We start from the raw sequence: 16782 nt of genomic DNA, 5'->3' as shown, positions 1-16782 counted from the left end.
CACAGTTCCCTGTTCTTTCCAGGAGAAAACTTTCAAAAGCATCCTCTAGTTTTCCCACACAGAGCTGAACATTTTGTACGGAAACCTATCACTGTGGCAACTGGGACTAGCACCCTTACAAAAACTTCCTTGTTCAGAAAAAAATGATTTGAAAGAAATGATTTTGAAAGAAATTCAAAAAGCAGGGCTAACACATGAGAACAGCAAGCAATCACTTTCCATGGAGCCAAACAAATATTTCATTTTTCATTTCTTAAGCATACACACGAATAGTTTCTAGACAGCTCCATAATCTTTCATCCAGATCTACCTAAGGACTCATGCAATGTAGAAGGTTTAAAGATGAGCTGGATAGACAGAAATACAGATAAACTTTTAGGAATGCACCAGGAATGCATCTCATATTATAAACGGCTAAAGGATCAGCAGTCCAACTCACTCAGAAAAAATCAGTGAAAGTCAGAGAAGCAACCAATGGACAGAAGCTCACCTGTTGATATGTCTGAAGTTCTCCTGGAACAATATTGTCTGCCTCTCCTCTCGCTTGGCATAACAGCTTTTAAATCCAGCTATTTGATATATATTTTTAAACTATCAAGATACACAGCTTGCCATTCTGAAAATATTCAATGACAAAAATGGCAGGAGTTCTAGCAGAAGCCCACAATTCATATCTCTCTCTCTCTCTCTCTCTCTCTCTCTCTCTCCTATAGATACACATACACACACACCCCTGAACATCTCTTTGTGTACTCATCCATCTCTATGCATTCATACAGAAATCCCTTTATGTAACTCTCAAAAAAAACCTCTCTTTGTAACCACTATGACGACAATGAATATTTATATACCGCTCTTCAATGAAAGTTCTCAAAGCACTTTACACAGAAAAATAAATAATACATAAATAAGATGTTCCCCTGTCTCCAAAGCCACCTAATGGCATAGCAGGGAAGCAACCTGCCTAGAGAGCAAGAGGCTGTTGGTTCGAATCCCTGCTGGTGTGTTTCCCAGAATATGGGAAACTCCTATATCAGGCAGCAGCGATATAGGAAGATGCTGAAAGGCATGAGTCAACACCAACTCAATGGCACAACCTTTCCTTTCCCCCCTTTTCCTCTGTCCCCAAAGGGCTCACAAAAGAAACATAACGCAGACACCAGCAACAGCCACTGGAGGGATGCTGTGCTGGGGATAGATAGGGCCAGTTGCTCTCCTCCTGCTAAATATAAGAGAATTGCCACTTTAGCAGGGGTAACCACCCAAAAAACTCTCTATGTAACTCAGAAGCATGCTTTCTCCCCCATCTCCCTCCCTCCCTCTGCCGTATGATGATTTATCTTAAAACATGCCATGCTGGCATTAGAAGGAGGCACTGGGGAACTCAACTAGCATCTCCCTATCTTAGGGCAACCAGAATTGATCTTACAGGAAGGAAACCAGTTCTAGTTCTGTTTCCTCCCGCAAGTTGTTAGCAAAAAGCTGAAATTGTCCTGACGTTGGTTGAGGGGGTGGGATGAGATGAAGGAAATAAAGAATGAAATGAGACTTTGGGGGAAAGGGACAAGAGGGAAACACCTTAGTCTCTGGTTTCTCAAATATAAGATAAATACACCAGAGCCTGCAGAACGGAAACTGTGGGCAGATTTTAAAACAACCGTTTAAAAGGTGGAAAAATCATTGCATTATTATGCCCAGGGCCAGGTTCATATATTTTATTTCCTGATAGTCCATAAAGTTCTTTTGCAGTACCATTTATTTAACTCATAAAATTATTTAATAAGAGTCATAAAATCATCAAATTTTGGAAGGGATCTTGGAGGGCTTCTGGCCCAACTCACAGCTCATTAAAAGAATCTGCTTCAACTTTTCTGACCTGCCCAGCCTCTGCTTGGAAACCTCCAGTGAAGGAGAACCCACCATTTCATGAGGCAGATTGTTCCACTGTGAAACAGCTCTTACAGCTGGGAAACTATTTCCTAATGTCTAGCCTAAATCTGCTTCCTTGAAATTTCAAGGAAGCCTCATGGCTTCTAGTCCTGTCCTAAGAAGCAACACAGAACAACTTAGCTCCTTCTTCCATGTGAGAGCCCTTCAGATATTTGGCAGTGACCATTTCTCCTTCTAGTCTTCTCTTCTTGGTAAGCATACCGAGCTCCTTCAACTGTTCCTCATAGGATTTGGTTTTCAGACTCCTGATCATCTATGTCACCTCCCTCTGAAGCCATTCCAGTTTATCAATCTCCTTCTTAAAATGCTGTGCCCAGAACTGAACACAGTGGCGGGCATCCAGACTAAGTTACCCAATAGTATGACTCAGGAGTTGTTCTAAAGGACTACTTAATCCATAGGAGTACTCAGGAGTAATTTCCTCTTGATCTCAGCTACTATTCTGACCAGGAAAGGATAAGATAGGATACTTGTGATCTGGACACAATGCTCCTGTTAATGCAGTCCATTACTGCATTTGCCTTTTTAGCAGGTGCATCACACTTCTGGCTCTGGTTCAACTTGTCCACTAAGACACCTAGATCCTTTTCACATCTGCTGCTACCTGGTCAGATCTCCCCCATCCTTTACTGGTGCATTTGATTTTTCCTTTCCTAAATGCAGAACTTTACATTTGCCTCTGTTGAACTACATCCTGTAAATTTTGCCCAATGATTGAGTCTATCCAGATCCTTTTGAATCTTGAGTTTGTCTTCTAAGGTCTTAGCTATCTCTTCCCCAGCTTCATGTCATCTGCAGATCAGAGACATTCTTGTACTCCCTCCTCCAAGTATTTTTGAAAATATTGAACAGCACCGGGCCCAGGACACTCGAAATACCGAAATACCTCCTTCCAAGGTGACATGGAGGAGCAAGAAGGGAAGGTCAAATGTTTCGTATCAAGTTTGGGATAGAGAGATTTTGCAGAGACTGTTTCATGTCTGATCTGTGACATTATGGTGTTCCTAAGGTGCCTCCAAATGCAGTCTCCAAAAGCCACCAAAGACCAAGGAGATGCATATTGGAGATTAAGACTATTAGCAACCACAGTGAAATGCATCCAGCTGGATGGGAAGAAAAGCCAACCTAAGTTAAAATAATGTTAAGCGAGACATCACCGTGGTGACTGACTAGAATAGGGGAACACAATGATAAGTTGTACAAAAGTATTGTAGGTTCCAGGATGGTGGAGCCTCCAGATATTGCTGAACTACAACTTCCATCATCCCCAGTCACAATAAATTGCAGTTGGGGCTGATGGGAGTTGTATGTAGTTCAGCAACATCTGGAGGTCCCTGGGATGGGAGCCACTGCTTTAGGACATCCTTTTGGACTGAACCATTATTGCAGGTCACGCAGATGATGGGCTGAATCTAAGCTCTACAGGGCAGACTGCACCATATTTCAGCATCTTAGGTTGGTGCAGTTGTGCATCTATAGCACAAGGAGGCTCATCTCATGTGTATGTTGAATGATCCCCACAGGCTGAAAAATGATGAAGTTTTTGTCAAGGTTTTAGTCACTGTGGATGGCCTGGCAGCACAGTGATATAGCCCCGTACAAAAAGCCCATTGGAGACCATGAGAATTAATTGCCAGATTGACTCCAATAACTGGAACATAGGAACATAGGCAGCTGCCCTATACTGAGTCAGAATACTGGTCCATCTGGCTCAGTATTGTCTACACAGACTGGCAGCGGCTTCTCCAAGATTGCAGGCAGGCGTCTCTCTCAGCCCTATCTTGGAGATGCTGCCAGGGAGGGAACTTGGAACCTTCTGTTCTTTCCAGAGCGGCTTCATCCCCTGAGGGGAAGATCTTGCAGTGCTCACAAATCAAGTCTCCCATTCAGATGCAACCAGGGCAGACCCTGCTTAGCTATGCGGACAAGTCGTGCTTGCTACCACCAGACCAACTCTCCTCTCTGAGCCAAAACTTGGATGTCTCAAAATGGAATAAACAGGTGTAGTTCTGTCTGCCTTTTGGCAGTCATAAGAATGCAAGCATTGCTGGATAACACCATGATCGAGACTGTGAACCACTCAGGGACTTTTTTGTATAGGGTGATATGCAAATATATGTTCCCCACCCTCTAATGGTGGGATGGGAGCCCCTGTTACCTTCACCCACTCAGTAGCTGGGAACCATAGGTGGGTCCACATGCACCATGCAGGATGGGCCCTCATATGCATCATAGGACTAGGTGGGCCTGCAAACCATGGGGGTGGGCCACACAGAGATCTGAGCAGGGCCCAGTCAACCGGGTGCTGGCCCTGATGGCCACACCCCCACACCCCAAACATCCTAAGGCGGTCTGATTCACTCCCATCTTTGATGACCTTCTGCTGCCTGGTGAAGCCAATTCTGCTTGGCAAGGCTTGCAATCTATTATCTTTAGATGTGGGTACGGTGTTGCTGTTCCTCTATTAGCTTTTATCTGTTACTGAGGCTGTTCACACTCACAGCAAAGACCGGGCTTAGGCAGCCAAGCCTGGTCTTTGCTGCATATGTGAACTGCCAGGAACTGCTAGTGTAGTGGTTAGAGTGCTGGACTAGAACCGGGGAGACCCGAGTTCAAATCTCCATTGAGCCATGATACTAGCTGAGTGACTCTGGGCCAGTCACTTCTCTCTCAGCCTAGCCTACTTCACAGGGTTGTTGTGAGGAGAAACTCAAGTATGTAGTACACCGCTTTGGGCTCCTTGGAGAAAAAGTGGGATATAAATGTAATAATAATAACAACAAGAACAACAACAACAACTGCATGGCTCCCGGCGGCGGGGCAGCGGCAAACTCTTTAGGGAGCCCCAGCTGTTAGCCAGGGTAAGGAAGTGAGCATGCTCTTACCTCTGGCTAATTGATTGTGTGACGGTGCCGCATGGCTCCACGCGGCACCTACACATGAGTAGCCTCCTGGCCTGCATTGGGAAGCTCCCCATAATGCACTGCACACTCACCCAGTGCATTATGGGAGTTCCGGGGTCCTCCAGGCCCCGAAACCTCTGTGCTGCTGTCAGTGGCGGAGGATCATCTGGGTGTGTGATCCGCACACCCAGCAAAGTGGGAGGGATCATCTTTGGGGGAGGTGAGCTTTTGAAGGCTTCCTCACACCCCTTGAAGCCCTTTCTCGTGATCATGAAAAGGGGCTCAGGGTTTTCTTTTTATGCTTGTTATATGGGGTTGAAGTCATCACTGGATACTGCTAAGAGTACTGCAACAGAGACAAATTAGTGTGACTCGCTCAAGTCTCCTTAATTTCAATGGTGCTTAGACAAGATTAGTCACTTTTTAAAAATATGGCTCATGGAGGCTGTCTCAAGAAGCCTGGGTTAGGCTGCTTGTGTGTAGCGCTGGGATCTACACAGATCCCAGCGCTCCCACTCAGCCAAACCTTACTTTTGAGCGCAGCTCTTAGCCAAAGTTAAGGGAGTGAGGGCTCCCTTTACACAGCTGCCAGGATTGTGTGCCAGGATCGTGCACACAGTCCAAGGAGACACAGAGGTGGGCACCTAGAGGGGGAATCTCTCTAGGAGAATCCCCTGATGGGGGCATCCTACAATGCACCATGCTTGCCACGTTGTGGAATGCCTGGAGGCTGGAACAATCTTGTCTGGATTGAGTCTCAGCTTATTCATCCTCATCCAGTCCATTACTGCATCCAAGCACCAATTAAGGACAGTCACCACTTCACCTGCATCAGATGAAAAAAAGAGAGACAACTGAGTGTCATCTGCATATTGATGACACCACAGGCCAAATCTCTAGATGACCTCACCCAGCGTTTTTGTGTAGATATTATACAGCATAGGGCAAAGAATGGAGTCCTGTGGAACCCCAAAGGGCAACTGCCTGGGGGTTGAGCAGTGATCCCACAGCACCACCTTTTGGAAACAGGTCTCCAGGTAGGAGCAGAACCACCTCCAAGCAGTGCCTCTCACACCCAACTCGGCCAGCCTAACCAAGATGATACCATGGTCTATGGTATCAAAAGCCACTGAGAGAGCCAAGATAATTAATAGGCCCTGGCCTCCAGAGCTCTGCATGGCCTGGCACAGGATTGCTTGATTGGGACCATGGTCAGCACTCCCAGCAACATTCAAAGGATTATCTGGGGGGAAGGGAAGGTTTCACAGCCTTCTCCCCTGTCTGCCCTCCCGAACAGTCGTGTGACTAGCTCCACTGTATATAGTTAGGCTTGTCTCATTTTAATTTTGTTATCATTATGAATGTGGTTAACTGCCCTGGGTATCCACTGGATGGAAAGAAAAGATATGCATGTCTATAATAAAATAAATGAATTAACGGATACACAGGAAGAGATCAAGAAGATATGCACTACTTAATCAGGACATTAAAAAGGCATCAGAACGGATGGCCGCTCTCAACATGTACATCTGAGGACTGCTTCTGGATCCTCCAGATTTTGCCAAGCCATGAATCATCGTGCCTAATATAGTGGCTGGAGCTCCCACAGTGATGGGTGCTCTGTCAAAAACCTGCTCAGATTTTCAACAAATGCTGCAGCTACTGTTGCTGTTATGTCTTTGCTTCCATCGCTTACAAGAAATGAAGCTTTGTACTAAACTAGTATATGGTGCCATAGAGATGTTGCAGCTTTTAAAATAATTGCTTTTTCACATGTCTGCCAAATATATGTTTAGAGTTTTATTATTGTTGTTGTTGGTATTGATATTAATAATATTAATATTAATATTGCATGCTTGGGAGCATTCACGGCAACAATTCATAGGAACATAGGAAACATAGGAAACTGCCATATACTGAGTCAGACCATTGGTCTATCTAGCTCAGTATTGTCTTCACAGACTGGCAGCGGCTTCTCCAAGGTTGCAGGCAGGAGTCTTTCTCAGCCCTATCTTGGAGAAGCCAGGGAGGGAACTTGGAACCTTCTGCTCTTCCCAGAGTGGCTTCATCCCCTGAGGGGAAGATCTTGCAGTGCTCACAAATCAAGTCTCCCATTCAGATGCAACCAGGGCAGACCCTGCTTAGCTATGGGGACAAGTCATGCTTGCTACCACAAGACCAGCTCTTCTCTCCTATTCATTCTTTCATTTCCTGCCATTTGATTCCTGATCTTGTGCGTCAGTAATATAGGAAGCAGACACCCAATCCAATTACTCCTTTACTCTTTCTAACAATCATTTCAGCATGGTGTTGGGTGGTCTTCCTGGAGCTGAGAGGAACCGACTTCGTACCTCCCAACCATGGATAGCTGTGAGCTACAAATAGGCTGGGATGACCAAAGGCAGTGGCCGTCTTGCGCACTTTTACACATATCAAGCAGACCCAGGATGCTTCTCACCAGCTGATCCTTAAGATTCCCTGTTGAATTTGCATCCCTCTCAAGTTCTATATAGATATAGAAGTTATATAAACATTTTGGTGAGGGGGTTTTAAAAACTCGAGAACATAGCGGCAGATCTGTAAAATAAGAACATGCATTCATGTCCTTGTTCATTCCTTCTTTGCTAAGCTGCTCAAGAACACAACATCAATTTCTTCCAGTGTGTCACCTCCAAAAACACTTATCCATGAAAATCTGAAGCCACGTGTCCATCCCAATCCTTGTTCTTTTGGCAGCAGTGTGTTTTCAGAGGTTCTCTTTGATTTGCCATTGGAGAATCAAACATTTTGCACAGGAACACATCACTGTGACTCCCAGGACACCACTGTGACCTTTACAATATCTTCCAAGGTCAGGAAAAAGGGATTCCAGTGGAGCAGGGAATGATAAAGGCCAACGTGATGGCTACTATCCAGACTAAGACAGCACTATGTATTACAGACTAGGGCAAGAAAATCATGTAGCTGAGCAAAATCACAGGGATGCACAAAGTCCCGACTAGTGTGCAATAACATTCTTGCACAAATGTGCCCTACAAAACATAAGAGGAAGAGGTTTTGCAGAAGGAGACACACCACAGATTCTGCACCTTCTTGCTCTCGTGCAACACCAGTCTGGAAAGCAAGCATCAGTGTCAACATTCCATCTAACACAACTTATTTGCACTAGAGGAGCATCAATCTGGATGTCAAGCAACATATCCAGCTTAGCAGGGCTAACACATCAATAATGAGCGTGCAAAGCAACTGTTTGTCTGGATCTAAAATGTGTCAAGCAATTGCTTCTTTATCGCCCAAGCTATCATAGGTGCCAATAATAGATTCCCCTTACAGGAGGATGGTTTCAGTCAGACCATGGCATAGAGAGAACTAGCTAATCTCCCTTCACACCATGGGTTCAAATCCACATCCATTGGAACATAGGAAGCTGCCTTCTACTAAGTCAGACCTTTGGTCCATCTAGCTCTGTATTGTCTACTAAGACTGGCAGCAGCTTCTCAAAGGTTACAGGCAGCAGACTCTCTCAGTCCTATTTTGGAGGTGCCAGGGGGGAACTAGGAATCCTCTGCATGCAAGCATGCAGGTACTCTTCCCAGAGCAGCCCCATCCCCTAAGGGGAATATCTTACAGTGCTCACACATGTAGTCTCCCATTCAAATGCAAACCAGGGTGGACCCTGCTTAACAAAGGGGAGAAGTCATGCTGGCTACCACAAGATCAGCTCTCCTCCTTCCTGTGGTTGTGGGGTTTTTTTTTAAAAAAAATCATGGATGTACAATGACAATTGGCGAGTCACATGCAGCCTGGCTGTCAATTAAGTAAGAACATCTGCCCTGATCCCTCTCTTCCCCTTAGTCTTTGTGGCTCGATAGACGTTATGGACAGATGTTATAGATTCAAAGCAAGGGTTATTGTCAGGGCTTGCAGCATTGTGGGACCCCTAGCAGCACAGTGACTGACAGCCGTACACATATCCAAATATTTCATCCAGGCAATGCAAGCTGGAATCAATGCACCTACTCAGGGATACCAACAGGATTTGGCAAGGGTCTATTGCTATGGTTACTTTTACACACACACATAGCCAAAAAATCTGAGAAGCATCCTGATCCTATGCATAAGAACAGCCCTGCTGGATGAGGCCTAAGGAGGCCCATCTAGTCCAGCATCCTGTTTCACACAGTGGCCCACCGGATGTGGCTGGAAGCCCACAGGCAGAAGCTGAGGGCATGCCCTCTATACTGCTGTTACTCCCTGCAACTGATACTCAGAGGCATTTTCTATAATCCTCTCAGTGACTTTGCACTGAGTGGGAGACCTGGGTTCAAATCCCCTGCCCTCAGCCATGAAACTCCCTGAGTGATGTTGGGCCACTCTCTCACACCCTAAACTATCTTACAGGGTTGTTGTGATGATAAAATGTAAAGGGAAGCCCTATTTTAGCTACTCTGGGTTCCTTGGAAGAAGAGTTGGATCAAAATGTAATAAGAGAGGAAACAGAAACAAGGTGAGGTCATGCACACCATCAAAAACTGTGTTCTTCGGGTAGCTGTGTGTGCTCCCAATTTTCAGTTGTGTTGAAGCAAGGTAGGAGGAAAGCTGTGAGTGATTGTAGAAGTGATTGTGTGGGAGCAATGTAGTAGGAAAACCTGGGTGGCTTTTCCACACAGATATTAGGTTGGGTTTAGTGGCACTGACTGACCCAAGGTCAAGGCCATTTGGAAAGCTTCATGATTTAACTGTTTTAGCCCAGGGCTTTCCCAAATCCAGTATCATAGCTCTATCTGCCACACAACTGTGTCTCATTAAGGGGTTGGTGTAACTCCTGCAGAAAACATTAAGGCTGACCAGATGCAAGAAAAGCCATACACGCAGAAAGAGAAATCAAATTATTGCTGCTATTCACAAATTACTAAACCAAACACTGTGAAGATAACTGAGATAAGAGAATATAAACCACAATCCTAAATGGTTAAAAAAAAGTCCCATTAAAAACTAAACAGACTTACTTAAGACAGATATTTAAGACAGAGGTGGTCACCCTACTTTAATGGTTGATGGACGAGGCTGAGTGAAACATACTGGGGCATGGAGCCTGATGCCAGTAGAATGACAAAAGAGTATTTGGGTGGGGGGAGAAAGAGATGCCACCCAAGTCTCACCCAATCCAAAGTAATATTTATGTCTTCTGTCTCTTTATTCCCAGCCCAAGCCTTAGAAACAGAGACTTCACACTTGGAACACACTTTATTATCAGAGGTCTGAGGAGCTCTGCATTCCAGCTCACACTAAAAAACCAGAAAGGGTCAAATAAGCAACAGAAGGATAGTCATGGGAGCTCACCTTCCAACATGCAGTCTTGACGTCCACCATGCCCAAACAGAGATTGTTGGTCTCTCCTCTGATGATGCAAAACAGCTTCTACATCCAATCATTTGACTATTTATAAAAGCACTCAAGATGCAGATTCACATGGAGTTGCCATTTTGAAAAAGAGTGGACCAGAAAAGCATGGCCTCTGGAAAAGTCACATAATTATTCTTCCCCTCTCAGCATTCACACACCACCCATAGGTCTCTATTTACATAACTCTCAATCTTACCCGACACTCAACTTTCTCTTTGCCACCCCTAGCTCTCTCTGCCTTGCAAATCTTCAACTCAAAAAAATATCATATCTGCTTTGAGCGTTATGTGCATCTCTGTATAGACAAAACAGCTGGCCACCAAGAAGCAGTCAGAGTAAGACACAAGGGAATAAAAGAGGTGTCTCCCTTTTTTATGGTAACCAAAGTTAATTTAGGACAGGAAGTCTTTCTATTTCTGTTTTCCCCCACAATATAAGTAGGAAACTGGCACAAGCACTTGAGGTTGGTTGAGGAGATGTGTTGCAATGAAGGGAGTAAAGGAGGAAATGGGGGGGGTTGGGGGGGAAGTGCCTTTCTCTTTGGTTTCTTGAAAGTAAACTAAATAGTAGAAGATGCAGAATGTATACTGAGACATTTCACAAAACCACTTTTTAAATAAGAATTTTTTAAAAGAAGTAAGCCAAAGGAGACAGAAACAAATCATCATAAAGACAATATAAAAACAATCATTTTTCATAATGAAAAACCTCATTTTTCTAATTAATTATATCAATAAAGAAAAAATATCTAAAACAAGATAAAGCAAAAGAAATCCAGACTCTTAAAGTTGTAAAATCTGATCTGATCTGCTTCTTGTAAGTTACATTTTGAGAACACTATAAGTCAAATCCAGAAAATGGTAACAAAGTTTGACCATAATGGATATTATAATTTATAAAGGGTTCCCAAACAAACATGAATGATTCAGTAGACATACCATGTACATAAGCCGAGACTTTCTAAATTGAAGCATAGTCCCACACTTTCAAAAACCAATAGTTTAAGGAAGGGATTTCCAAAATATGCCAATTAGAAGCATATATAATCCTAGCCGCTGTAATATATAAACACAACTTGTTTGATTTGGCAAGAATATAAGGTTTTATCATACTTAAAAGAAAAATTTCTGGAAGAAAGGGAATCTTAACTACTAAGATTTGTTCAATTTTCATATGAATTTGTTTCCAAAACTGTTGAGCTTTACCACAACTCCACCACATATGGTAGAATGAGCCTAAGTGTGAGTTACATTTCCAACATTTCTTAGAGAAAGGATCATCTTTTTTATTAATAGTCAAAGGTATAGTCAAATGGTATTAATATACCATTTGAAAAACATTTTATACCAATTTTCCCTTAGACTGGTACACAAAGGAAATTTCACATTCTTTTTCCATTGATATTCCCAACCAGATATATCAATCAATATTCCCAATCAGAGATATCAATCAATTGAGATATCAATTGATTCCACTTTTGAAGTGTAAAGGTCACCACTTGGTCACCTTCCTTCAAGGAAGATATGAAAACTAGTTAGGTGACATAAGCTGTTTCCAAACAATGAACTATAACATCTCTACTTTTCTAGACAAATTCATGGAGGACAGGTCTATCAATGCCTAATAGTCTGGTAGCTATAGGCCACCTCCAGCCTCAGAGGCAGTTTGCCTCTAAATACCAGTTGCAGGGAGCAGGAGCAGTAGAGAGGGTGTGCCCTCACCTCTTGCCTGTGGGCTTCTCAGAAGCATCTGGTGGGCCACTGTGTGAAACAGGATGCTGACTAGATGGGCCTTGGGCCTGATCCAGCAGAGCTGTTCTTATGTTCTTAACTTTCCCTGGGACGCAGCAGGAATTCCTGAGGCAGTGTCCAGCCAATCACTGCAAAGAAGTCTGTGACTTTTTGCTAAACATAAAACTGGGAAGGATGGGTGGGTTTGCAAACCAGAGGAGCTAGAGCTTTATACTGAGTGCATGCACAGATTTCAACACTTCTGAGTTTGGATGCTTTCTCTCTTTCCAAGTTCAATGAAAACCTAAACTCCCCAGCAATACTAGCATAACAGTAAGAACTCAGAGATGGATGCCTGCTCAAAACTTCCATTTGGAGAAAGTCTTATGATTAAAACCTTCATTACCAGGCCAGGGCGCATGCACAGTGACCTCCAAAATGGCCGTCGCCACATCAAAAAGGGTTGTAACAGCCCTAAAACAGTCTGAAGGCCCTACTGAGACTGGAGGGAGGACTCTGGGGGGAGGGAGAACCACCAGAGATACACCCCCATGGCTTCACATCCTGGAAGCAGTGAGTTGTTTATTTTTTTTCTGTAGAACCTCTGAACCAACTCAAATTCGAGCCAAGCCAGAAGGTTTGTTCAGGGTGGGTGTGTGTGAAACCAAACATGTCCAGTCCAGTTCGCACTCAAATTGAATAGGGCAAACCAGTTTTGTGCATACCTTTATTTTGAGTTCCTGCCAAAGTGGGAATTTTCAAAGGAAGCCAAAAAGTGAGCTAACTGGGCTTCATCAAAAAGTGGAAATTCACATGGGGGTTCTTCACAGTGTTAAGTGCTGCTAAAGGTTTTTGCAATAACAGAAGCCACTGTGGGGGATATAGCAGCCACAGTGGTACATCTCAATACAAAAACTGCTTCCTAAGATAACCACAGGCAAGGAGCATCATAGCCTGGTGGTTTTTCAGATTGGCACACCTAACTCAGTTCTGTGTTACCATCACCATCCTGAAGTCTGTCACAGAGTATCAGAAGATCATCCCAGGGAAAGTAACACAGGAAACTCGTTCTGATTCATTTCTGGCGGATAGAAGGAGCTAATTTGTAATGAGCCAAACCAGTGGCCCATCTAATCAATGACTGCCTACTCTGTCTGGCACCAACTCCCCAAGGTCCTAGCCATGCTGGTGGAGATCATTGTGACTTGATTGAACTAGATGAACCTGGGGGCTGCTACATGCATAGCGTGTGTACTACCAATGAGCCACGCTCTCAATGACTACACATTCAGGTGCTCCTCTGGAAAGTCATTGGTGGATGCCAATCATCAAACATCATGGTAGTTGGCAAAGTGAAAAGATGACACAAATTCTCTTGTGCTATTCCTTTATGACAATCATATGGTGCCCATCAGTTCAACAAAGTCCTGGGAAATTTCACAACTATCTTGGAGAAAAACTCCAAAATATAAACACAAACGAATTATTAAGTTTAAGGAGAGTCTTGGTTTAGGGCAGGTCTCTTCTGCTTTGGCCCTCCTGCAGATGTTGGCCTTCAATTCCCATAATCCCTGGCTATTGTCCACTGTGATGGGGGATAATGGGAGTTGTAGTCCAAAAATAGCTGGGGGGGATAAGTTGAGCAGGCCTGGTTTATGGCCAAGATACCTGAAGGACCACCTCCTCCCACATATCTCTGCCTGGCCCATGAGATCATGCAGAGATACCTTCCTTCACGTCCCACCACCTTCTGAAGCGATGTCATTGATGTATATGTGAGCCTTCTCTGTGATGATCCCAGCTCTATGGAACTCCCTGACTCTTCAACTTAGGCTTGCCCTTTCCTTGTTTTATTTGAAACAAATGTTGAAGACTTTTATTTTCTTTCAGCAGGCCTTCCGCTAACTCTGTATATTTCTTTGTGCTTGCCTTGTTTTAACAACAACCTTATTCTGCACTTCTATGATTTTAGAGAATGTTTTGCTGTTTTACACCGAATTTTGTTATAAGAAGCTGTGCATTCATTTGTGAGGAATTGTGGCATATACATCTTTTAAATAAATAAAAATAACCTTAATGTGAGAGCTTGTGAAATGGCAAAAAGAACCAGTAAAGCACTTCACAATAAACCACCTCTCAAAAGGATACCAGCCTAACACCATTTTTACACAGTTGTATAAATTTGAGCTTCCCAAGGCTGGCTCAAGCTACTTTCTGTGCTGCCAAAGCTGCTCAGCTCAAGAGCATGAGGATGCCCAGCTCTTGTTTACACAAGGCTATTCCCAACAGCTGACAGAAAACCAAGTTTTTGTTGAAGCTGCATTCACGGTGTATTGGGGGGTTAGCTCACAGTGATACAGGCCAATACAAAAATCCCTTTGTGGACAAAAAGAGGAAATGTCCAGATCCACTCCAGTAACTATATCTGAGGGTCTAACTACATAGTAAATTGAGCATGTGTTTTACACTAACATTTTTGGTTTTGCTTAACTAAATAGCAACCAGATCAGGTGTTTTGTGAATTGGGACCATGATAGGAGAAGAATAGAGCTTTAGCTCTTTCCCCCTGCTGTGGTACTTATCCAGAAAACACACACACACACACACACACACACATGACTTCCATATGCCCAGGCAGGAATGTCCTACTGGGGATGATGAAAGATTCTCTTTTGAAGGAAAGAGCAGTCACAAGGGGACGCACTCTGGTCAGGACTATGGCACAGGTAAAGAGTTACAGCATCTCTGACCCATGCCATGGTCCTATGCATGGGTGGGTGGGTATAATCTACCTTCTGCTTGGTTAAGAAAAAGCAAACATGTCAGTGTTAACCCTGTGATCCAAAGTCACAAAACATATCGTGTAACCAAGGGGTGTTCCCCTTTTGGATATTGTAGACGGTGGTCTTAAGAACAGAAGAACTGTTGGCTCAGGCAAAAGTCTTATTCCAATATTTGGTTTCCAGAATCAGGTGTCCCAATGAGTCTAGAAGCTCAGAAGGATGAGACGGTGAGGAGCATCTCAAGTCTTTTATCTCTGTCCCAAGCAACAGCTGTTGCAAGTCGATATACACCAGGGCTCCTGGAAAAGGACTGGAATGGACAGGCTTATGTCCTGAGAGCACAGTCTATGTTAAATTTTTCAGCAGCTGAATACCACTCAAGGGCTGCTACTGAATGACAATGAAGCAGGGTCTGCCTTTGAAAACTGTTCAGAAACCACAGCTGGTCCAGAATGCTGCAGTCAGACACTGTAAGGACATAACTCCCTTGCTGTGACAGCTTCACTGGCTTCCAAACTAAGCTCAATTTAAAGCATTGATTATAACCTTTCAGTCCCTAAGAAGCTAGGGCTGTGATACCCAAAGCCCACCTTCTTCCATACACACCTGCCCAAGCATTAAGGCTGCTGCAGAGGTTCTCCTCCACATTGCAACATTTGGTGTGTGGCCTGGGCATGGGAGAGGACCTTTGTGGTCACCAGCTCAGTCTCCAGGAATGAGCCAAGCTGGGCAGGGGCCCAGGGGCCCATACCTGCCAATGCCTTCCTGTGGACCATGGTCATCCCAAAGTCCAGGGAAGGAAGAGAGCTGGTCTTGTGGTAGCAAACATGACTTTTCCCCTTAACTAAGCAGGGTCCACCCTGGCTGCATATGAATGGGAGACTAGAAGTGTGAGCACTGTAAGATATTCCCCTCAGGGGATGGAGCTGCCATTCTGGGAAGAGCAGAAGGTTTCAAGTTCCCTCCCTGGCTTCTCCAAGATAGGGCTGAAAGAGATTCCTGCCTGCAACCTTGGAGAAGCCGTGCTGGTCTGTGTGAAGACGATACTAAGCTAGATAGACCAATGGTCTGACTCAGTATACGGCAGCTTCCTATGTTCCTAAAGTCAAGCCCATTGGAATGGCAGCAGTGCCACAAGTCGATAATCAAGAGGCTTGTGAGGAAGAAAACCCACTAGCTAGGATAGGGAACTCCTGTTAACTTCACCCACCTGATAAGCTGGAGACCCTTGGTGGATCTACAAGTGCTATGTGGGGTGGGCCCTCATGTGCATCATGGGAGTGGGCCTGCCTAACATAGGAGTGCCCCCCCCACAGACACACACCATGTGGTGGTAGACCCAGGGCCCAAAACAACCTGGCCATGATGACCACACTCAGACTTCAGAAGTCCCTCCCCAAGGCCTTTTTATTCAGCCCCAGCTTTGATGACCTTCTGCTGCCAGGTAAAGGCAGGAATATTTGGGTTGCCAGGGTTTGTTGTCTTTAGATGCTTGTCTTGGGTTGCGGTTTCTCGTTGCCTTTTTATTAGCTGTTATCTGCTGTGGTTTTCTTTTTATGATTGCTATATTGGGCTGTAATTATCACTTACTTACCACCATGGAAATCAGTGCAGACAAGTCAGTTGTGACTCATTTAAGTCCCATTAATTTCAATGGCACTTAGTCAGGATTAGGCACTTTCCTTGAAAACCACCCACTGTATTTAGTGCCGCTTGTCTCATTTTAATTCTTTTATCTTTATGAATGTTGCCTTGAGCATCTGTTGGGTGGGAAGATAGGATATCTATGCCTATAATAAAATAAATGGACAGATAACACAGGTGTCCTGGGAATCACATTGTGTGGCTGCTCACACAAGCAGCTAAGCCCAGGCTTGGGCAACCCAGCCTGGGATTGGCTCCCCGTGTGAAGCATGGCCCTTTAGCCCCCAGGTTAGGTGGTGTGTGTGTGTGTGTGTGTGTGTGTGTGTGTGGTAAGTACACACAGCCCACTCACACACAGAGCCCGAT

The 16782-nt window shown here is 44.4% G+C and overlaps 1 protein-coding gene across 1 annotated transcript in view; it reads left to right on the top strand.

Moving 5' to 3' along the window:
- Positions 1-16782, top strand: part of LOC128329543 (uncharacterized) — a 471544-nt gene that overhangs the window by 267691 nt on the left and 187071 nt on the right. The window lies entirely within an intron of this gene.

The sequence above is a fragment of the Hemicordylus capensis genome, chromosome 6 (assembly GCF_027244095.1).
Source record: "Hemicordylus capensis ecotype Gifberg chromosome 6, rHemCap1.1.pri, whole genome shotgun sequence".
In the NCBI taxonomy this organism is placed as follows: Eukaryota; Metazoa; Chordata; class Lepidosauria; order Squamata; family Cordylidae; genus Hemicordylus; species Hemicordylus capensis.
Note: the sequence above shows the minus strand (reverse complement) of the source record. Positions and strands in the feature narration are given on the sequence as shown.